Below are 25,623 nucleotides of genomic sequence, written 5' to 3' on the forward strand. Positions count from 1 at the left end.
AAGGTCACCCATTCGTTCGTACGACTATTAGGAACAGTAAAAAGACTCCATGCATTATCTGTTACACTGACGACCAGATGAATTACCTGAAAACGTTTTGTGCCACTGGTCAAACAGCACTAGGCGTTGACAAGACATTTAACTTGTGTGACATGCATGTAACTGTTACGTGCTACAAACAGTTAAGTGTAAACAGACAAAAGACAGACGAGCCCCCTATTTTTGTTGGGCCGCTGTTCATACACGACAGCAGTGACTTCGAAACGTATGTCAACTTCTTTGACCATATCCGAAATAAGCTTGTCAATGTAAGCCTGGACAGTTTAGTCATCGGGACAGACGATGAGAAAGCAATGGTCAAGGCAATAACTAACAGCTTCTCAAGTTCAACACATGTACTCTGTACAGGACATTTACGACAAAATGCAAAGCAGAGGTTAGTCGACGACGCTGTGACCTTGGCCGACCGGAATTATATTTTGAACAAGATCTTTGGTCCGGATGGCATTGTTAGTGCGGATGACAGTATATGTTACGAGAAATGTGACGAACTCGGGCGTCATTTAGCCAGAATATCCAACAAGTTTCACAAATACTTCGTCGACAGACTAGAGCCGATCCTGAAAACAAAGGTCAACCATCCCGTCAGACATGACCTGATTGGGGCGAACTGGACGAACAATAACTGCGAATCGATCAACCACGTGTTAAAACAATTGATAGACTGGAAGTCAAAATCTCTTACAAACCTGATCGATGCAATACACAGACTCTTACGAGGTCAATTTGCCGAACTCTGCAGTGCCATAATCGGCACGGGCGAGTTCCGCCTTGCCCCGACTCATGAAAAGTTCAAACTGACTAAAACAGACTGGGTTACTATGACATTAGAACAAAGGACACGGCACTTTGCCAAGTACCGCAATCACCTGTTCACGAACCCACGTCTACTGACGTCAACTAACGGACAGGTTACAATTGTGGCCCCAAAGACCCTTGGTAGGAAACCCGGACAAAGAAGAAGGAAGGTGAACGAGAGAACTACTACAGTGACAAAACGGACGAAGAAGGATAGTTAAGCTATACGAAGTTTTCATTGTATACGCCGTGTACCTGTTGTTGGGGCCCTTAATCACTAGGGTGGTAATACAATGAAGACCTAGTAACCGTTCACCTATATGCACCATCTCAACCAAGTTTCATTTCTGTATACTAGTATATTATTTTATTTTAGAACAAACTTCTTTGGTCAGGAATTACCTGTTGGTGGGGCCCGCTAGTAATATAATGAATACCTAGTATGCATTTTCCTTAAATATAAAGAGTAAGTAAGCTTTCTCCTGTATGCACGATCTCAACCAAGTTTCATTTCTGTATATATTATTTTAATTTAAAACAAACTCATTTTTTTATCAGGAACATGTCTCATATCTGTATATATGATTTTATTTTAGAACAAACTTTTTTCAAATGTAAATGTCTTCAAAATGATATTATGTGGCATTATTAAAAATATTTAAGGCAGTATGACGCTTTGTCTACACAATTGACACTTTGTTTTGTTCGTTTGTAACAAATTGTCACAATTGGAGCTTGTTTAAGAATGACATTGAGCACACGTATGTTACAAACATCGGTGTCAGAAAATAAGCGATTTATTTGGGTGATGCGGTGTGTATATAATTGCTGGTTTACACAACTGAATATCATTCTGAAATAACTCCATATTTCATTGTATATTGTGTTATATTATGTGGCATTATGCAAAATACCTAAGGCTGTATGACGCTTTTGTCTACACTATAGAAACGTTTTTTTCGTTTGTTAACAATTGTTATTCCAATAGTTTGAACTGCCATCTGTGGTGTTGTGGATATGATTTTTACATTATTAATAACAATCTGTGATACAATGCGAAATTCATTTTTGTATATAAAGGTCTTGTACTTCCTTATCTTATTACACGTTATAATCTACATTATGTTATTTTACATACATTGGTATGCTCCATATTTCATTGTATATTGTGTTATATTATGTGGCATTATGCAAAATACCTAAGGCTGTATGACGCTTTTGTCTACACAATAGAAACGTTTTATTTCGTTTGTTAACAATTGTTATTCCAATAGTTTGAACTGCCATCTGTGATGTTGTGAATATGATTTTTACATTATTAATAACAATCTGTGATACAATGCGAAATTCATTTTTGTATATAAAGGTCTTGTACCTCCTTATTTATTAAAAGTTATAATCTACATAATATTACTTTATATGCCATTTTCAAATAATATATTTACATGCATCTATACTTTTCTGGAAAATAAACTTATTTCTAATTAAGATATTTTTGACGTTCTTGAAATACTTCATTCTATATTCAAGAATTAACATACTTGAAACAGTATTGAAATTTAGTTATTTTAGTAATTCACAGGGGATTCCAGTAGTTTGGTCATAACATAATCAGCGGTTAACTACCGGAATCCTTGTCACTTTCAGATTAAAACTCGTACTTCATTTTATATTCAAGCATTAACATACTTGAAACAGTATTAAAATTTAGTTATTTAAGTAATTCACAGGGGATTCCGGTAGTTTGGTCAAAACATATTCAGCGGTAAACTACCGGAATCCTTGTCACTTTCAGATTAAAACTCTTACTTCATTCTATATTCAAGCATTAATATACTTGAAATAGTATTGAAATTTAGTTATTTTAGTAATTCACAGGGGATTCCGGTAGTTTGGTCAAAACATATTCAGCGGTAAACTACCGGAATCCTTGTCATTTTCTGATTAAAATTTTACTTTATTCTATATTCAAGCATTAAAATACTTGAAATAGTATTGAAATTTAGTTATTTTAGTAATTCACAGGGGATTCCGGTAGCTTGGTCAAAACATAATCAGCGGTAAACTACCGGAATCCTTGTCACTTTCAGATTAAAACTCTTACTTCATTCTATATTCAAGCATTAACATACTTGAAATAATATTGAAATTTAGTTATTTTAGTAATTCACAGGGGATTCCGGTAGCTTGGTCATAACATAATCAGCGGTTAACTACCGGAATCCTTATCCATATTCCTTAAAGACAGACTTATACTCATTATAGTCGTTGTATACTGACATGAAAACTACCGGAATCCCCGTACCCTTTTGTACGTACATACGCTCATAATGATATATAATGGGTAGTAAATAATCAAAACACCACCAAACATTTATATAAACTAAAACAATATTAAGTTTTAAATTTAAAGTTATTTCGCAGGGGATTCCGGTAGATTCCGGTGGATTTTGGTAGTTAGGGAGATTCCGGTAATTCTATGTACCTGTGTAAATATTTGCACACACTTTGGAGTGTAAGCAGAAAACTCAAAACAGTGCGGTCACACAAGTTTAACACGGATCCTTACAGGAGTTCTAATGAAGAAGATTTATACTCATAAAGGTATGTTTTAAAACTTAGTTTTATGTGTAGTAGTTATGTAAAACGTTTGTTCAATCGCTGACTGTAACTTGAGTAAATGACAATTTTTGAAATAGTGATTTTCAATATAATTATATGATTATTTGATATTTCAAAGTCTTGAACTACTCTCAATAAAAAGTCAGTAGTGCGTGTTAAGACAACTTTTCGAACAGTTTTACATTGTTACAGCACAAACAAAAAAAAGTCAAGCAAGTCTGTGAAGGCAGTTAATAGTTGGGTAAGTAATCAGACAGGCAGATTTATATAATTATTGTGTTATTGTTAGTTAACAAGATTGAAAAATGACCATCTTCAAAGTACAGTAAACAAGATTTAAAAGTGACCATCTTCAAAGTACTCTTGTCACTTATGCAACAGTCAGTCTACCCCCCCCCCCCCCCCCAACCAGCAGGGGGATTGTGGATACTTTGACTGCCAGTCAAGCCAACTGCTGGTAAAGCCTCAGCCAAATGCCACCACACCCCAGGAACCTTAGATGAGGCCTATTTTGCTACTTTGGCGCAAAGACAAAACCACCACATTCATGGAAGGTATAAACATGGCCCATTTCTCCGACCATGCCCGGTTCACCCCCTGACCTTTGGACGTGGGGGAGCGTTGTTGAAATTGACTGGTGCATTATGAGTTATAATATTGGTGTTTGCATATATAGCAAGGTGCTACCCTTTCCTGGATGATGCTGCCTTTCACGTACACCATTTTGTGCTTGTCACATAAATTTCCACATTTATTATCAAATGATAAAGATGTCATTAAATTGTGTACTGAAATGTTAATGTTCCTTAATTTAAGGTATAGATTTTCATGTGCATATTCATGTTGATACTGATTAATATCACATTGAATATCTTAAATGATGCTGGTTTGAATTACAGGTTGCAAGCAATTACCCTGTGGACAGTTTCAAGGTGTTTGCGGGACTTGGAAAAACACTATGTGAGTGACTCTAGTTACGTAAAGCAATTTTAGACAAGCAGGAATCACATCGAGAAATTCATTATTATCCAACATTTGATCATCGGCAAAACCAGATATTTGTTTATGAATTAAAAAAAACAACACACTTTAAAGCTAAAGATATACCATTTTTATAACTTTTTTATTCTTTGTCTTGGATAGGGCAATTTTTTGCGTAAATATCTGCAAACCAACGTTAGAAGATTGTTTACAAAAAATCAGATCGTAGATTTTCATATTTCTGTTCGAAAATTAATGTTTTATGGCTGAAACCGTTACTAACGGTTTAAGAAAAATGCATAAAACATCAATTTTTTTAACTTAAATATAAAAATCTGCGATTGAATTTTTTTGTAAGCAGTTTTGTATCACTGGTTTCGATGGATTTTCACAAAAATTGGCTCGTTTTAAGACAAAAAAAAGTTATCAAATCATTCAATCTGTGAAAGTGCAGCTTTAAAATACATATCCAATTTAAATATTGTCTCATCCGATATGTCATACATTGAATCTGTCAAGAGGTATTCTATTATTTTCTTTGATATCATTAAGATATAAAGTTGGAACTTATTCTAACTAAAATGAAATACTTCCATTGTAAGATGACTCACATCAGTGAATATGTTGCAATTCCTATACCTACATTGGTATACATGTATATCTTGGAATTTAGTGTTAACCACATTCTTAAATGATTAATATCATCAAATTTCGACAATATCCAATAATAAGTTTTTAAAAAAAACACCATATACATAGCACATGGAAAATATCTTTCACTTTATTGTAATGTATACATGTATGGACATATTAAAGCTGTACTCTCACAGTTTTACCATTTTTACAACTTTTTAATTTCTTGTCTTGGAAAGAGCAATTTTTGCGTTAATACATGCAAATCAATTATATAAGATTGCAGGCAAAAAATCAGATCATAGATTTTTATATTTCATTTCAAAAATTAATGTTTTGGTTTAAACATATTTTATTCAACATATCTCTATATACATGTAATACACGTTAAATATAATTTAAGTATTTGCATTAATATATTGAATCGGATTGAAACGAAAGCATAGCTTATAAAGTTTCTCTCCGTGAGAATTAAGTTACACGTTATGCAGAGTAATGTTTTATGGCTTATACTGTTATTAACAATTTAAGAAAAATGCATATTAAACATCATTTTGATCAACTACAATATATAAATCTGCGATCTAATATTTTGTCAGCAATCTTTAACAGATTTCCATGGATTTTCGCAAAATTTGGTTTGTTCCAAGACAAAAAAAAAACTTGCCAAGAAATTCAATCTGTGAGAGTGCAGCTTTAAATCTTTTTGTTATTTTTTATTGTGCAAATAATGTCATAGTTTTAATTGAAACAATTGTATTTAGGTCACAACTATTTTTCTTTCTGTATTTAAATTTATGTGTGTTATTTAAGATACAACTCTATACTAGAACCACTACAGATTAGTTACAAAAAGCAAGGAGAAGGACATGGTCATGGTATAAGACTTGCACTGGAACGTCATGGAGCTTCCTTATAGATTTTACCAAGTGCCAGCATATACCTTCTCAGTTCTGCCTAGGTGAGTCAGAGAACTCTACCTCTCAGCCAGTCCTGTTTAACCTGCTGAATTGAACTTGCCAATGGAATACTACTTATAATTAACTTTGAACAATGACAGAAAATACATGACCTTGATGAAACATTGAGTCAAATATTTTCATATCTGTTGACTTGCTTATTGTTTCTTGTACAAATGTTTCATCATTTTTTGGAACATAATATTATTAATTCTTATCAACTGTTGAAAATTGCTGAAATAAAGAACATAATATAATTTGCCAAGAAGCAAGTTTTTTCTATTCTATATACATATAACTAAAATGAGGCAGCATTTCACGTACAAGACAATGGAAAATTGGTCAAACTTTGCAAACAAAGAAATGTTTATTTTGAAAGGACAATGTATTTGGTTCAAAACCCAAATCAGTCTGCCATATGGGATAGACTGGAAAGGATCATTGTTCATATAATTATTTCCTTGATTTCGCTGACAAAAGGGAAAAATGTTTTTTATTAAATTCAAACTTTAAATATGTCAATTGGCATAAGTGCCATGGACAAAAACCATAAATGTGGTTGTAGTATTTATTGGAGTAATCACCCTTTTTTATTTTTTACCGAATTCAGGTCTTTAGAATATCTTGAAAAAGGCTTTGAAATATTGACCGCAAACATCATAGTATATCTTGTTGTGACGAAATGCATGGCACATTACCACTACTCTGGCTGCATTATTTTAGGAGTTGTAGCCGTTTGTTTATTAATGTTCTCAATTCTTGTTTTGAGCATAACAGGAAATTGACTTCATTGTTATTATACAAATAGTGATGAGAAGTGCAGAAAATGTTATTGAGATGGAATACAGTTTGCAGGGCCCATAACTCCGTTCTAGTCATTCAGAGAGTTATTGCCCATTGTTAATAATAAATTGGTATATTTTGTTGAAAGGCAAAGTGGATACTGGTTTCAACTGATATGAATGGCAGTCTGTGACGTCTGTGTCTTGTATTTTATGAATGTTAAATATCTGTAAACTAAGAAAAAGGTTTGTTGTGAACAGGATTCATGTAGCTGTAATTGTATTGAAACATACAGGCAGCTTCTTATAGATTGTTAAGTCTTTTTTGTGTATATGTGGGAAACAGATGTGGTGTGAGTGGTAAATGGTCTGTGGAGGCAATGATTCGTGTCATTGTGATTGTTTTGTCGATACCAGTAAGTCTACAGTTCTTCTCTTTATTTAAATTTACAAGTTCATTTGATCTTCATTTTATACCACGTACATGATTCTTTCTGTAACCTTATTACATCATGAACTTTTCAATTTTATGACAATGTTTGGTGAATTGCAGTGCCACACATTGTGTTTTAGTACATTTATTCAGTCAGCACTTTTTGATATATAAGCATATCACATTAAAATATATGTTGTTAAGTTATAACAATTTTTCATTCAGATATATAATATGGAAAATAGGCATTGATAAAATCACTATAATAACTTCAATTTTACATACATGGCATGGAATACAGAGAATAGCTAATTTGTTTTTGTTACACTTATAAAACATGTACTAATAATATATAACATGATAACAACCTTGTACACTGCATCCATGTAGTGTCGAACCCTGTCGCAGCTGGCAATATGCCATGAATGTTAACGGTCTGACGACCAACAACATCCATTACAGCCTCGGTCACAGGGTTCAGTGGGTTCTTTCGTCCACCTGCTGCTCCTGTTAAGACATTTTATTTGTAAAAGGTTCAAAAACACAACACTATGTTCTTAATGAATACAATCACCAATATCACATTGTCTTGATTTAATAATATTATGAGATATATATTTTTGACTTAATATTATGATTTAATGTTTACCCTCAGATTGATCAAAACATTTAATATTGGTATGGAACACACAGGAAAGAAAGCAGGTTTTTGAGATTTTAAGACAGAAATGAAGACATAATTTGAAAATGTTTATGAAACTCATTTTATGGTATGCAATAATATTATCATTATGTAATAACCTGTCTTGGTGGCATCTCTTATGTAGTCACTGTACTTGGCCCGGTGTGTTTGGGCCAAGTTATCCCACTTCTTTGACAGGTCTGCAGATGACCGTGGGTAATGCGACTGTGCATTAAAATCATCTTTTATGTGTTGCCAAAGCTCTTTTTTCACTGTTGATGTTATCCCTGCAAATTTTAATGATGCATTTAAATAGTTACATAATTAACATTAAATAAATACAAATCGCCTGATATTACAAAACAATATAAAAGAACATGTGGTTAGAGAAAAGTATTCTTTAGGATAGTTTATATTTATTGATAAAATGTTCATCACTTATACACATAAAGTTTAACGTGTGCCCTTGTGGACTGTCAAGAAAATAGCATTCTCAATATAATAACTTATAAAAATATACATGTACTGTATACGAAAACTGATGGGTATCCCCTCCCCGAATTCCCAAGTGGGAATGCAAACAAACCATGTTTAGTGACCAAAAATACACAATAACACGTCCCTTAGTACAATACAACATGTCAAATGTTAAAAATGTAAAATGTTTAACAAAATGCAGAGTACCGTTTTAAGTCAAACAGAATGTAAACAAATGTTTCAAACCTAAAATACTTAAAAGGAACAAATTTAGTTTATATACGGCGTAGTTGGTTAGTTTCTTATCAACACTAGACCGTCCACCCATGACCTCTTTTCCGAAAAAGCGATCGGAGCGGCCATTTCGATCGTCTGCAGTCTTCGATAAGGTTCGTGCGTGCTATTTTAAACATACCGGGGAAACCTTTCGTCACTTCCGGAGCTATTAATAGAAAGAAATCCCGGCACGCACTTGCCTATGCTTGACAACGATTTCTTAGATTCGATCTTAGATTTGAGGTTAACCTTTCGGAAGATTTAGAACAAGATTAGTTTTGAATATAACTAATAAATAAGATCGACTCTCACCTTCCGTAAGATTAAGAAATAAGGATTTTATCAAATTGTAAGGACAGATCTAAGATGTATTTTGAATACGGCCCCTGGTGTAAAGTCCTTTTAAACAAGCATTATCACGTCACCTTATATGCAGCTTATCACAAAGGGCAAAGGGCGTAGTTGGAAATAAGTGTGCTATAGATGTTTATTCAGACAGTCTTGCTTGGGATGTATGCCACGCTACACAACTTTCTTTTCTTTCAACACATATTTCTTTTCATTTGATGATTCATAATCCTTACGTGCTCCACTTGCTATGTCATTTGTGAATGTTAATCGTGTAGGCCAGGTGGCTTATTGAATATGTATTCCAAATAAACTATAAATATATCATAATACGTCAAAGCACATAAACTGTGCAGTTTTGAAGACAACCACATTTACACACTGTAATTTACCTTTACATCCGACATGCTGAATTAATGCCTTCTTTTCAGCAGGAACCCCGTTGCATTGTAGAAGCTTGAAATGGTCTTGGCAAAAGACACTACCGACTTTCGGCTCTTTCACATACACGTTCGGAAATTAAAAGAGAGGGTACCCAGCGATTTGTTGGGGCACTGACACCAGGTAGTGAAAATAAAATAAGTTAATTTTGGAGAAAAGCTTCTCAAGCTATTCTGCAGACAGGACCAAATAAAGGTTATTCCTTACATTCAAAGGCAGTAGCCGTTGAGTGAAAAATTGTGTGGTGGCTGGTTATCGAACTTATCCGAGATATTATGCTTATAAACATTCCGACTATTTATCGAAAAAAGCTAGTGTTATAAATATCTTACACTGATTCACACATCAATTCATAAGTGCTGTCATAAGTACACCCAATTTGAACTCTCCTTGTGTTGTTTTGCAGTTGACATCATAGTAACATCTGCCAACATTCAAGATGGTATAATGACTGATGAAATACCTTGCTCTGCATGCCCTACACCTGAGCGAGCTTTTCAAACCTGGTTCTGGACCTACAAGATAAAATATGAGTTATTCACAAAGTATATATTGTCCATCCCTTTTTTCAAAGACCTAGCTTAGCTTTGACCCTTTCTACTTAAAATTACTACACGGAAAAATCTGATTACAAAGACTACATCCCAGATAAATGCACCTTAAGATGTATAAATGTGTAGTAAAATATATATCTTTAAGTACAAACAGGCAGAGAGAAATGTGACACTAGGGACAATGCAATAGCATGTCTCTAATATGTTTAAACCTACAATCTGCAAACATGTATAGATATGCACTAGTTCTTGTGAATGGCAGAATCCAGCCATAATGGCCGATAAGATTGATACAGAAAAGAAAAGGAAAATACAGCAAACCAGTTTACATGTTATTTTAAACAGTGTGATGTTAGAGTTTGACACCTTTCCTCTACAATCCGGGATCAAACACGCATCAACATTTGGTGTTATGAAGTTAAGAAGTTTGGTTCTTTGTGTATCCCTGAAGCTTTCCCTTAAACAGTTTTGAACATTGCACCACATTCGACTAAGCTAGTCTCTTCAGGTTTTTTTTTCAAATATTCTTTGGAGTTCAATGACTTGTTTGATGTTCATAGATTTGTCGACTTCCTGCATTATCTTTAAAGAATAATCATACCCGTTAACAAAGTTTTGGGAAATATGTTTATCAGTCTGAACAGCACAAACAAACGTGATTAAACCGTATTTTTGTATTATGGTGGACAGGTCGTTTGATTTTCCATGGTTATATTCTGATTCCCGTGGAGATATGGAACATTGATCCAATTTTGGTTGGTCTCCTCGGGGTTTGACACCCTGGGCTAGGCGAGCGCTTCCAAAACGTTTGACGTTTACTTTCTGTAGGGGTCCGACATCTTGGAGTTGGGAAACGTTCCCTTATAGATCGACGTACACTTGTGGCTGTCCGGTGAATCCCAAAGCTTTCTTGATACCGGGCCCGCCCTCGATACCCGTGTTTGTTGTTTCATGTCTAAGCAAAATACACATGATTAAGATTAAGTTATTGGATATAATCAAATTCAGTTCTTGAAAGTCAATCGTTTGTGGTATGGAAATGCTTTCATTCCTGGTCACAAGCGTAACTATAAGCTACTCAAGTAGGAAAATAGTTCACTGAAGTTTTTTTTTTCTTTTAAGCATATTCCCTTATTGAAATAAGGTTCGTGTACCGTATATCTGGAAGTCCTTACTATTGATATGTTTACATGTTTTAAAAAAATATATTCAAAACATTGTTTCAAGCCGCCATTGTCCTCCGGTGCATAAACGTATTCCTTACCTTCAATTGCGGTTACACATCACCATACTTAGGTTTCGACAAACGGTATGATAAGTATATGATAGATCACGAGTAGCTGTTTGATACGGAATTTATCAGCGAGCGTAGCGTATTGCAGAGTACAATAGACCGCGTCTATAGGTATACATATTTGCAATTGCCAATGGGGAAGTGTATACGGATATATTTTACTGTAATGTTTTTGTATTGACTGGTCGCCGGTCATACGAGTTCGTTATTTTAGAAATTTACTTTCTATGAAAACGATTTATATACACGCTATGGTAGTAAATAGGTATGTGAGAATTTACGGGCATATTGTGAATAATAGTTTAAATTATGCATTTGATAACAAATTTAAGTGCCTTAACACGACATTAATTGACTGTTTTAAATTTAGTGATATAAAATGAAAGCACAAACCTTAATTCACAAGTTGTAATAATAAAATTTACACAATTAAAATTTATCTAATATAAAATGAAAGTTCAACGTGTAATTCACACGATTTAAAACAAACATTGAATAAAAGTAGGCCGAAAATGATCAGACGGAAATGATATCTCGGCTGAATCGACCCGACACCAATAATTTTAACGGTGATAATGCAAGGTACCAGTCTAAATAATTTACGAATGCCGGAGACGACAGAGTAACTACGATCTAGAAAGTTAATTAAACCGTCATAGTTTGGCAAAGTCCGTGTTTATTCAGAATGTTAACAATTGCATAAATTGTCACATGACTTTATTGAGCCAATTGGGTATCAATATTTTTCACCCATTCAGCCGCGTCTAATGCCTAGCATCAGCATTCGTCTTGTATTTGTCATGTTTAAAGCCTTAATCCGAATGAATATTCACGGAAATAACGTACAGAATCAGTAAAGGGCATTTATATGGTCTAAACTATTGCATGCACTAACGCAGTGATTATAATCACTGCGCTATTGAAAGCGATCACACTGACAGCTACACAGAATAAAATGTCCTTCAACTGTAAAGGTCAAATCCGTATCAATGTAAATATCGTCAATTTGTCGTTCATTTATGTTAAGATATCGCAATGAGGTGCGATTTATAATAATGTGATTTTTTTTCTTATCAGATTTAAAGCGTAAGCACAGCAAACGAACATTTCTGTAGTATTAAGAACGTCTTTGAAACATAAGTAGGTGCACGATTTGAACGAGATTTACCAGTTAATATATCCGACAGAAAAACAGTTGTATGTGAGATTTATCAAACACTTTTGCAGGCCTATGATTGGCCGGCTGGAGGTAGCTGTTGTCTGAAGACCGGGTATGCAGTTTGAACGACATAACCCGCTGTTGTACGGATGTCCAGTACAACCAATTCAAGTTTTGGTAACGACTGCACCATATTTACTATTACTATACGAGCAATATATATTTATAAGTTATTACCTCGTGAGAAATCAGCCCTCCCCGATTGGACAGACTTTCATCAACAAAAATAATTTTATAAACTATCACAAATAAACAAACTCCTACGTTCGATGTTAATAAATGTATGCAAAGGGGAAAGACAACGGGGGGGGGGGGGGAGGGGCGGAGAAGTTTGTAGCCATTACATCATTTTTTTAAGTAACACAGGAAAGACGGCTATTTAAAAGTCGTTTTGTATTTTTATTCATTTTTTCATTCATATAAAAACAAACTGATTATGTTCATCAGTAAGGTTGTGGAAGCAAAAAAGTTTTTCGATATTAAGTGGACGGAAGGCCCGGATCCCTAAATGTTTCTATACGTTATATCAAATACTTATTTGCACTGGAATAGAAAGTGTTCGTCGTCCTCAATATCAGCTCCTCATGCACATGACGGAATTTGCATCAAATGGTTATAACGGTTGCTACATTTTTTCGCATACGTGCATGGTGAACATAATCAAATCGTTCACCTGTTATGGTATTAGCTCGTATGTTCGAAGAATAAGGAGGGTTGTACTACAGCCTCGGCGTCGGCGTCTGGTTAATGTTTTTGGACAAGTTGGGATTTTCACTACCCTTCATTCAATTGACTTACTACTTCACACGGTTGTTCAGGGCCATCACATAATGAGGTTATGTAACTCCATATTAACCTTTATACAAACTATGGCCCCTAATTGACTCTGGAACTTGGGTTAATATGTTTAGGGCAGGTTGGGGTATTTATTGATAAGTTCTATACCATTCATTCAATTGACTTATTACATAACTCCATATTATCCGTAACAAAAGATACGACCTCTGATTGACTTAGGTCAAAGTTGAAAGGCAGGTTAGTTTTAGGGTAGGTTGGGATTTTCACTTATAAGTCCAATACCATTCATTTAATTGACTTAATACTTCACAAAGTTGTTCAGGACCATTAGATGATGTAAGATAACTTCACATTTATCTTCATGCAATTTATAGCCCCTGATTGACTCTGAAACTTAGGTTAAAGTCTAGGGCAGGTTGGAGTATTTGCTATTTATTGATAACTTCTATATCCTTCATTTAAGTGATGTAATACAAGTGATGAGGTTACATAATTCCATATTATCTTTTATACAATATTTATGCAAAAAGCTACAGAAACAAGCTCAGTAGCAAAAAGTTTAAACAAACCGGTTTAGTGGCACTGGGCAAACGCCAAAGACATAGAACACAAAATCACAAACACAGAACAGCACAAAACTCTCCAAACAGCACAATATATATATTTTTATATATATAATTGGTTATGTTTATCAAGAATTGTTAGGTACCGCCTTGGAACGGTCAGTAAAATGTAAATTTACTGGGGGTGTAAACTAGTTTGTGCACAAACCTCACTATTATCCCCACAATCCTTAATAAGATAAAACGAAATGGTAAATTTTATCGAGGTAAGCATTAACTTGAGGAAACTTATCAATAAAACAAATAATAATAAACGTAAAAGTAAACCCCAAGTACTTCTATGATTAGAGATCCCAACTCTATCTGCACGCGGAGGGAAACAATTCAGAGCACCTAGTGCAAACTCTTTTCAAAGATATGATGCAGTCATCGTTAGAAACTAAAAACATCCCACACAGTCTGCCTTATAAAAGAAAAGGTTTAAAACTGTGTGATCATAGGGTTTCATAATAAAAAGCATCATTGTACTAAGCCTGGGAACAAATAAAGAAAAACATTGAAAACAAAAGCGACCTGCATTTGCTAATCTCTCCTCCCAAATGATTTGAAAATGTAAAATATTTGAAGAAAATGAAGTCACATGCCAAAACACTCGGAGTCAGCCAACACGTGTTCGCCAAAGAAGGTTTTAAAGATAACATGAATTAGCAAAATCTTCATAAAAACCAAAGCACTGAAAGTTTAGTTATGGAAGGTTGTTATATTCCACCCAATATTTTGTATCAGGTATTCATCTTCAAAAACAAGAAGGCAAGTGCTCTTCAAAATATTGCCTTTATAAATACGGTTAAAATTATATCCAAGTAATTCATTACATCTGTCTGCCCAACTACATGCTGGAAACATTTTAATTTTACGAATTTTCTTCTAAACATCACCATAAAAATCGAGATGAGCAATACTATCAGCAATGAGCGATTTAAGACTACTATTGTACTTTGATATGAGATTATAATGACCATAAACACATTTTGAAAAAGTTTTGCGTAATTTAAGATATCTGAAATCCTGTTTAAGAAGTTTTTGCGTCATAAATTTACTGTGAGAGCTGATATGTTTTACATCTGTACATATTCTAGCGTATCTTATCAACTGTGCAATAAAAACACCATATGATGGTGAAATAGGAACATCACCATCTAAAGAAGGGTAATTAATTATTTTAAAATTAAAATCATCACGTTTATCATAAAGATTGATGCTCAATATATCTTGCTTTACTTCTAGTTGCAGATCTAAATAGGATGCTTTTAAAACGGATGTATTAGATTTATTAAGTTGCAATTGTGAAGGGTATATCGAATGAATGTTATCTGTAAACACAGGATTATCTAAACTTGAATATCATCAATATATCTAAACGTGCTATTAAATTTATCAACAAGAGCTAGATCTCCAGACTTAGATAATTTTAACATATATTCACTTTCATAGCAGTATAAAAAGAGGTCTGCAAGTTAAGGTGCATAATTGGCACCCATTGGAATTCCAAAAGTTTGCTAATATAAACATTTACCGAACTTAAGAAAATAATTATTTAGTACAAAATTTAAAACTTTATTGACATCTGTGCATGTCCAATAGATATATTTATCTGAGCGATCATTAGTAAAAAAAAAACTTTTTAACTGCCATGTCAGTAGTTTTCTCCCTCGCAATAGTTTTTTCGATAAGAGGAGTCTATTTGTTTGTAACTAAAGATTGTGGAATAGATGAATAGAGCGTTTAAAAGTCATAAGTATTAAGTTCTGAGACATTATACCGTCTATTTTCAAAATCATTAACTAAATCTAAAGTATTATTGATAGACCAAAAGAGATTAATTCTAGAATTCTCATAAACTTTACTACAGTATTTTTTTCACATGAAACTTTATAGCAGTTAAGCAGGATGTTAGTAAAATTGACACTTGTTTAGTAGAGCAAGAAATAGAATTTACAATAAATCGTGATTTATACGGATTGTTATGCACCTTAGGCAACCAGTGTATTGTAGGAATGTTTTTATGATCATCATTCAAAAGAACTTGAAATTTAGCATTATAATCAATATGATCTTTAATTACACTTTCTTCATCGAGTTGGCTAGAAATTTAAGTTCTGGAAGATTGTAACTCTCCAAAAATAGAATTTACATAATATAAACGTCAAACTATTATTACATTATTGGCTGTTTTATCAGCTGGTACAAATACACGGTTTTTATGTAGGGAGTTGTGATATCCATTATCGACTTTGGAGTTATCGAAAAAGACTTTGGGGAAGTTTTTCTTATCTATTAGGTACAATATTTTATTCATTCACGGTAAAAAGGCATTTGGTTCGACCCCTTCTCTTTTGCACCAGCTTTTACTATATTTGGATAAAGTGTCTGTCAACTCTAACTTACATTTATGGAAATCAATTTCAGATGCTATCCGGTATTTAGGACCTTTATTAAGCAGTTTTTTAAGAAGATTATTTTTAATAAACGAAAAATCTTCTGTAGCAACATGTCCAACAGGGTCGTAGCGGTACATGGAGTCAATACAATCTCAAGAAGAAGATGTATTTGATGAAATATCATCTTCTGATACTTCTTTATTATAATTAAATATGAAATTTCTAATAGGCTTTTTATATTTGTAACATATTATTGGCATTTCTTTATTCTTAAAGTATTGTGGAATACATTTTTCTACGTTTTTATTCTTAAATTATTTAGATTAAGAAGATCTAAACCCTTGTTGCTAAAAGAAAGTTTAATGCGATATCATTTGCTAGTATCAATATTTTCAATAGTGGGATAAACGTAATGTTTAGTATACCCATTCATACTTAATGAAAGGGAACATAAAGTAGAAAGAAGTCGATGTTTGCCATTTTGTAACAAGATACTATTACATTGATCCATATCAATTGTTCTACGTTGTTTTGTTTTAATGTTTCCATTAATTCTCTTGCCATGTAATCTTGTCTTAGGCTTTCCATCTTTAAATAATGAAAAAGTGTGATGAAGCTACCTGTAAATTTTTATTGAATTTGGCCTGTTAGTTTCAGAGATATTTTAAAGCAAAACACTAAGTTGGCCATTTGGTTGTAATTGTTGATCATTCTCAATTCCTTGTTGTATTTTTGTATATAAAGCTTCCTGTACAGTTTCAGTGAATGTGGACTGATAGATGTTTTTTAAAGCAAAACAGGATGTTGGCCGGATTGTTGTTGTTGAGCATTCATGACCCTTGTTGTATTTTTTTGTAGATAGTTTCCGAAGGAAGCTTCCTGTAAAGTTTCATGGACTGGTCGTTTTAGAGATGTTTTTAAAGCAAAACAGGAAGTTTGCCATTTTGTTTTTGTTGTTGATAGTTAAACTATTCACAAAATATGATGTCTCCCAAAACGTTGTTGTTGTGTTAGATTTAGAGGAGATGTTTATAAACCAAACAGTAAGTTGGCCATTGTGTTGTTGTTGGTGATCAATCGTGACCCCTTGTATTTCTTTAGAGGATCACCCAAGGAAGCTTCCTGTAAATTTTCATGGGATTTGGACTCATTCGCGTTAGAGGAAATGTTTTTTTAGGCAAAACATGAAGTTGGCCATTTTGTTTTTGTTCCTGTTGTTGAGGATCAATCGTGAACCCTTGTTGCACTTTAACAGGGTCGCCGAAGGAAGGTCCTGTAAAGTTTCATTGAATTCGGAGTGGTAGTTTCAGAGGGGATGTTTTATTAAAACAAAACAGGAAGTATGTGATTTTGTTGTTGTTATTAATCAATCGTGACCCCTTGTTGTACTTTTGTAGAGGGCCATTCAAGGAATATTCCTGTAAAGTTTCGTTTAATTTGGACTGGTAGTTTCAGAGATGTTTTAAAAGCAAAACAGGAAGTCAGCCATTTTGTTGTTGTTGTTGTTGTTGTTGTTGTTGATTAATTGTAATCACGTGTTGTGTTTGCGTAGAGGGTCATCCAAGGAAGCGTTCTGTGAAATTTCATTGGCTTTGGCCAGGTTAAGTTCAGAGAAGATGTTTTTAAGCAATTGTTGACGAGTGGACTGACTGACTGACGGACGGACGCCGGACAAAGACCGATCATAAAAGCTCACCTTGAGCACCTCGTGCTCTGGTGGCCTAAAATAGTTTTTAACCAATAATAAACCACGATAATAATGTCCACATAAAAATAACAGCTCAGACACAGCAACAACAGACCATGATGATTGAACACTCTGAATAATTATACTAATTTTCCAGATTCCTATATATAAACGTTTTATATAAATGGTTTTATTATTATGAAAAAATTAATCCTTTTACATTGTATATACTTACACCTAGTACTATATGGAATCATCAGTCATCCAATGTGTACATGTAGGATATTATAGATATACTTGTAATGTTGTAATATATATAAATATAAGATTCCTTTTTTTTGTCAAATGAGAACAGGGAGTAGACCCGATGCTTGCCATCATTCATGGTGTTTTTGAAGTTGCCTAGTTGCATACATTGCAAACACATATTTCTGTTGCATATGCTTATGCTGAATTTGAAAACCCCGTTGCCCTTTCCTTCAGATTCTTGCTTGGACAATTGTAAAGCAGTAGTTTGCACATTTGAAAATGAAAGCGGATAAATCAGTTATATCGAAGAAATGGCCCTCGTCATCAAGTGATAGCAATTCGTGTTTTTGTTTTTTTTTATTTCTAAATATTTCACACTGCTGTTTCCAGCCTAAGCAAAACATTCCGCTATTTTCAGCGTATCTGTACTCGTGCGTGTCCGTATTTGTTAATTGGAGAGTCCTCAGGTTCCGGATATTTCTTCCGTTATGTCCATTCTTTATTATAGGGAATGTCCTACTTTAGTTCCATATTTTTGTTGAGATTTTTAAGATGTCTTTTGCATTCGCGCGTTGCACCTTGAAAGCAACGTCAAACTATACTTTCATAACTAGTTCTCCATCTTTTCTATCCTCCGATAAGTTCATCTTCTGCGCATTTATTAGCTATATCATATATAAAATGTTTTTGCTGTTGAGGTAGTGTGGATATATGTCGGACCTTTGTAGTCCGGATGGTTTTATTTGGTGCGCTTGAAAACCGATAAGTGTTTTAACCGTATATAAAACATGGATGACTTCTCAGTTGTTAGTCTTGTCCATGAGGTTTAAACTCAGAAATAATGAGAAATTTAACTTACGTTTAATGTTTAAAATGGGATCTAATAAAAATCTTAATTGTGGAGGGTAAAGTTTAAAATGAAATATAATGATAAACTTGACTGAAGTCTTAAGTCTGAACTAATATATGATGGGAAACTTAACAGTTAAGTCAAAACTTTCAAATAACAAATAATGGGTAACTTAACAGTGAAGTCTTAAGTTTGATATAACATATGATTGGAAACTTAACAGTGAAGTCTTTAGTTTGATATAACATATTATTGAAAAACTTAACAGTGAAGTCTTTAGTTTGAAAGTTGCCCTGTCCTTGCGGTTTTGGCAGATTTCTATCCGTGAATAGAGACTAGTCTAGTTCTTAATTCAGAAGAGGTGTATGATATTTTTCTGTGTTGTTGTGATAAAACTCTTTGTTCTTAATTGCTAATTGATGCCGCAGGCTGATTAACAATTAGCCAATCATTGATTGTTATTTTCTTTTTTACTGTAGGATTAAGTTTCCGTCGTTTCAGCAAAACGCCCTACGCTCAGTTCGGAATGAACCTATCTTACACTCTCGACCATGGAAGATACTTAAATCTGAGCGAACATTAATACAAAAAAACCTTTAACATTAACTGCCATTTAAGTAGTTTCCTCCCTTGCAAAAGTTATTTTCGATAAGAGGTGTCAATTGTTTGTAACTAAAGATTGTGGAATAAATGTATAGAGCGTTAAAAAACGTATTAAGCATTGATACCATATACCGTCTACTTTAAAGAATACCTACACACAAACCGAAATGGAAAAAAGCGAAAGAGATTCTTAATGTGATTGTTGCTCAAGAATTGGGCTAGGTCAGCTTTCCTGTATTCTATACTTATGTGCCCATTATTATGTCACACGGCATCCCTATCTATATCTATATTCATATCTCTTATTGCTTGTTTCTTTTGATTGTCTGACGTAAACGACAATTTCCAGCACATAGGAAAAGGTGTTATTATACCGAGCCTACATCGAAGCCCATTATAGATATCCCAACTCGTTAAACTTGTATTTTGCAAGATGAAGATTCGCAATTGGTAGAGAACCAACTTGAAAACTTGTAAGGTTTCGAAAATATCGAGAGAGATTCTTTTCAAGGATAAACTTTAATTCTTGAAGTGCGTTTTAGGTGGACTTTCCTGCTTCGTTGTTTAGTCAGTTGCAAAGTCGTCGAGTTTGCAGTTCAATGACTTAGATAAAGTAGCATAATGTTGCACTCTGTTCAAATAGTTCATAATCTTTTGAGACCACGGTGTACGTACTTGTTTACGGTCATGTAGAGGAGCTGTGTTTGTCCTTCGTGCATATAGTACAGAGCGTCCGTCTTGCATGTGGAGTTACAATTACACCTGTAAAAGAAACATGTTAATCAACTGAAAAATGATTATTTCAATGAAAAACAGGGCACCAAACGGTTAATCTTTATAACTAATCAGGGTAAACAACATTTATTCAAATGTTCTACAGCGGACATTATTGAAGTTCGGATAATTAAAGAGCTGTGATCAATATGGGATATTGAAGCTTTTGACGCATATTCAATTTGTAAGAGATTATGCCAATAAACATTAACACAAGAGTATTAGTGGAAGCGCTGGGTGTTCCAAAACGCCAATGAACATTCAGAAATTGTAACGCAATGTGAAAGTTCAATTGTAGGTCGGACCGGAGGCGCTCCAGTAGTCGGAACTTATCAATAGCATCGGACTTGACCAAGCTAAGTACTGGTCTGGGCCCCACAAACGCAAGAAAGGTGTCGTTTTGGAGGCATAATTCCAGACCAGTTTATTTCTAATTTAACGAGAACGCCTTATTTTATCCTCTCTTTTGTCTTTATAAATCAAATACAATATCATGAATATTAATTTAACTGTTTTATTAACCTGTATTTTTTTATAAGTATGTGCAGCGACAACGGTTTTATAATCGTGATTTTGCCAATAAAACGTAATATTTCGTTTCTTCGAGTCTTTTGACATTGTTCATTTTTTCTCCATGTTTTTATTCATGCATTCAGTTTTGTTACTTGCAAATAAAAACCTGTTAAGGATTTGATAAATTTTGACAAGAAGTTGATATTGTTCATTTACGTCATTGTTGTTTGAAATACCTGTCCATACTCTTATTCTGCTATTTTTGTTTCCCTATAATGTGTGAAATATTTTCTTTTTTTAGAACTTTAAATAAGAATTATGTTAATGATAATCATCCTTAATAATTTGTTCATGTATCAAAAAACAAAAGAATGTATTTTACGCTAAGTAAAGTAAGCTTTTTTATCCTGTTTAACCTGTGAAATCGGGGCCTGTGCTACCGGGATTTAAACGTGATTTTTAAAAAAAAATAGGGTTCTATGTTTTGCGTTTTCTGCACATTTACACACTTCACTTACACAAAATTACAAGGGCTTCTACAAGTTGTATAAATAACATAGATGACAGGAGACACCTTGGCGAACTCCTCGCCTTATGCTTAAGCTATCAGATGTTATATTTGTATCTCGTACCTCATGGGTATCTCCGTTCCACAGCATTTCGACCTAACTTTATCTAGGTGACTTTATTTCGTTATACTTGTTTCGTTGCAAATGGTAAAGCGCTAGACATACCTAATCCGTCGGAATACCAGGTCAGCTTGCCATTTTTAACAACAGTATTTAGACCTTCTGTACTGAATGTTGCGAAATGGCATTGCGTAAATTCTTCCTGAAATGGTATCATATAGACTGGCACCTCTAACTTGATATGTTCGCTCGCGGGTTTCAAACGTATTTGCTGATTGTGCATTTAGAAGAGAAGTGATGTCTTTGTGTAAACTATTTTGTCACCAGAACTTGTTATTCCAAAAGAAAATGTTGTGCATGTTTGAATCTTTTAAATGAGATTTGTTACAGCTAGTACTCTATCTGTAGTAATATCAGTTTGATACGAGTTCAAATTCGGAACCAATTCTGTCAGATTTTCTGTCGAGAATGAGGAATGCAGCGGGTATGCAAGGCCCGTTTAAAAACAAGTGTGCCTGAACAAAAAGGTTGACAGTGTAGATGTTTCTGCAACACATAAAGGTGTATCATACGACAAAAGCAATGATCGGATCAGTTCATTTAATTCGTTTAAAATATCCCAGGAAGACAACACGTTTTCCAAATCGGGAAAAATGAAATTCCCGTGAAAAAATCCTCAAAGCAGAAATCAAGTTCTAAAATCGCGTATAACTCGTCATGTTAAAAAACCCGTCAGTTTGAAGACTAGAATATACATTATTTACATTGTCATGCATTGCATCAGGACAAATGGACATGGCATTGTTTAGGACATATTTACATGTACTTAATGGAACACTTCTGGATTTGCTAATACCTTGGGGTCTGTCTTTAAACACATCTCGTCACCAATATAATGTGTCAGAATGTAAGAGAAGTCCGGCTTCTCTATATAAATACATTTTTTGAAATCCTCACCACATACCTTATCACATGATTTGAAGAAAATAATTCTGTCTTTGTCCTGATTGATTTCTGAGATTTAGGACAACCATAACCTGTATAATTAACCCATAAATATTGTTACTGCTTATCAGTCATCCTTTTTACTTAAATCACTATTGGTCAAGAAGACATAAACATCCCCGGCCTTCGGTTTAACCGGCGACACTGTATGTTTTTTCTTTTATTGTTTTACGAGAACATGTCGTGTCGGTGTGGAATGAAAGGTTTAAAACTAAGGAACAAACGAAAACCTCAACACTGGGTAGTCAAGTCCTTGAATTAAAGCGGGGTGTAAACTTGAATATATCCTTACGGTCAGGAATAAAAGTTTAAAACTATGGCACAAACGAGAATCTTTAAACAGCCTGGTTAAAAGTCATTGGATTAAAGCGGGGTGTAACGAAAAGATATCCTAACGATAAGAAATAAAAACTTGAAAACTAAAGCCCAAACGAGAATCTTAAACAGCTTGTTAAAAGTCCTTGGATTAAAGCGATGTGTAACGAGAATATATCCTAACGGTGAGATATTTAAAGTTAAAAACTATAGCACAAACGAGAATCTTAAACAGCTTGTTAAAAGTCCTTGGATTAAAGCGGGGTGTAAACATGAATATATCCTTACGATCAGGAATAAAAAGTTTAAAACTATAGCACAAACGAGAATCTTAAAACAGCCTGGTTAAAAGTCCTTGGATTAAAGCGATGTGTAACGAGAATATATCCTAACGGTGAGGTATTAAAAGTTTAAAACTATAGCACAAACAAGAATCTTAAACAGCTTGTTAAAAGTTCTTTGATTAAAACGATGTGTAATGAGAATATATCCTAACGATGAGAAATAAAAGGTTTAAAACTATGGCACAAACGAGAATCTTAAACAGCCTGGTTAAAAGTCCTTGGATTAAAGCGGGGGGTAACAAGTATATATCCTTACGGTGAGAAATAAAAGGTTTAAAACTATGGCACAAACGAGAATCTTAAACAGCCCGGTTAAAAGTCCTTGGATAAAAGCGGGGTGTAAACGAGTATATATCCTAACGGTGAGCAATAAAAGGTTTAAAATTATGGCACAAACGAGAATCTTAAACAGCCTGCTTAAAAGTCCTTGAATTAAAGCGGGGGGTAACGAGTATATATCCTAACGGTGAGAAATAAAAGGTTTAAAACTATGGCACAAACGAGAATCTTAAACAGCCTGGTTAAAAGTCCTTGGATTAAAGCAGGGTGTAACGAATGTATATCCTTACGCTGAGAAATAAAAGGTTGAAAACTATGGCACAAACGAGAATCTTAAACAGCCTGCTTAAAAGTCCTTGGATTAAAGCGGGGTGTAACGAGTATATATCCTTACGGTGAGAAATAAAAGGTTTAAAACTATGGCACAAACGAGAATCTTAAACAGCCTGCTTAAAAGTCCTTGAATTAAAGCGGGGGGTAACGAGTATATATCCTAACGGTGAGAAATAAAAGGTTTAAAACTATGGCACAAACGAGAATCTTAAACAGCCTGGTTAAAAGTCCTTGGATTAAAGCGGGGGGTAACGAGTATATATCCTAACGGTGATAAATAAAAGGTTTAAAACTATGGCACAAACGAGAATCTTAAACAGCCTGCTTAAAAGTCCTTGAATTAAAGCGGGGGGTAACGAGTATATATCCTAACGGTGAGAAATAAAAGGTTTAAAACTATGGCACAAACGAGAATCTTAAACAGCCTGGTTAAAAGTCCTTGGATTAAAGCGGGGTGTAACGAGTATATATCCTTACGGTGAGAAATAAAAGGTTTAAAACTATGGCACAAACGAGAATCTTAAAACGGCCTGGTTAAAAGTCCTTGGATTAAAGCGGGGGGTAATGAGTATATATCCTTACGGTGAGAAATAAAAGGTTTAAAACTATGGCACAAACGAGAATCTTAAACAGCCTGCTTAAAAGTCCTTGAATTAAAGCGGGGGGTAACGAGTATATATCCTAACGGTGAGAAATAAAAGGTTTAAAACTATGGCACAAACGAGAATCTTAAACAGCCTGGTTAAAAGTCCTTGGATTAAAGCGGGGTGTAACGAGTATATATCCTTACGGTGAGAAATAAAAGGTTTAAAACTATGGCACAAACGAGAATCTTAAACAGCCTGCTTAAAAGTCCTTGGATTAAAGCGGGGTGTAAACATGAATATGTCCTAACGGTGATAAATAAAAGGTTTAAAACTATGGCACAAACGAGAATCTTAAACAGCCTGCTCAAAAGTCCTTGAATTAAAGCGGGGGGTAACGAGTATATATCCTAACGGTGAGAAATAAAAAGTTTAAAACTAAGGTACAAACGAAAACCAGCGACACTGTTGTTACGTTTTATATGTTTGGTTTATCAATTACGTCCTTAGCATATCGCCATGATATAGTTTCTTCTTTCCTTGTACAGGCTTATCCGTATCATCTGCGTAACACATGATAATCGGTTTTTTGACGCGACTTATTGTGTTTTGCGTAAATGCCAATTATTTCACAGAAGCAGATAACGATATTCTCGTTCCGGCTAACCATTGTGCCTGTTTAAATCGATGTTACCTTGATCCAAGCTGCGACCTTCTGTCCTCTGAGTGTACCATTCATACAGTTACAGATTAATTCCTTTACGTTTGTAGACGATTAACTGAATGGCCATCAACACAAATAATCCGCTTAGGTGAAGCCGCAGCGCTCAAGTATTCAACATTTAAAGTTTTTACAAGAAAGGCCATTGATACAAAGCATCAAAGGGCGCCGTTTAATAGTTTATGCACTTGTTATATGTTGAAAAACAAGGAATGTCAAGGCCAACAAGCATATTATGGTGTATTGAACCGCATCTATGAAATTCTCAAAATGTTTGTAGTTTTCTGCATGACAACATAGACAAAAGCATTGAAATTGAACATTTTTAAGTTGAACATTTCAATAGGGGTGGGGTACATTAATGAACACGACAGAA

General features: G+C 34.2%; 1 long non-coding RNA gene across 1 annotated transcript; it reads left to right on the plus strand.

Annotated features, from left to right (window-relative positions):
• The first annotated feature begins 3,353 nt into the window (after nt 1-3,353).
• LOC128233776 (uncharacterized) lies at nt 3,354-6,205 on the plus strand. The gene is made up of 3 exons (XR_008260776.1): nt 3,354-3,462; nt 4,380-4,440; nt 5,908-6,205. It is a non-coding gene; the product is annotated as an uncharacterized LOC128233776 (long non-coding RNA).
• Nucleotides 6,206-25,623: the final 19,418 nt, after the last annotated feature.

The sequence above is a fragment of the Mya arenaria genome, chromosome 5 (assembly GCF_026914265.1).
Source record: "Mya arenaria isolate MELC-2E11 chromosome 5, ASM2691426v1".
Taxonomy (NCBI): Eukaryota; Metazoa; Mollusca; class Bivalvia; order Myida; family Myidae; genus Mya; species Mya arenaria.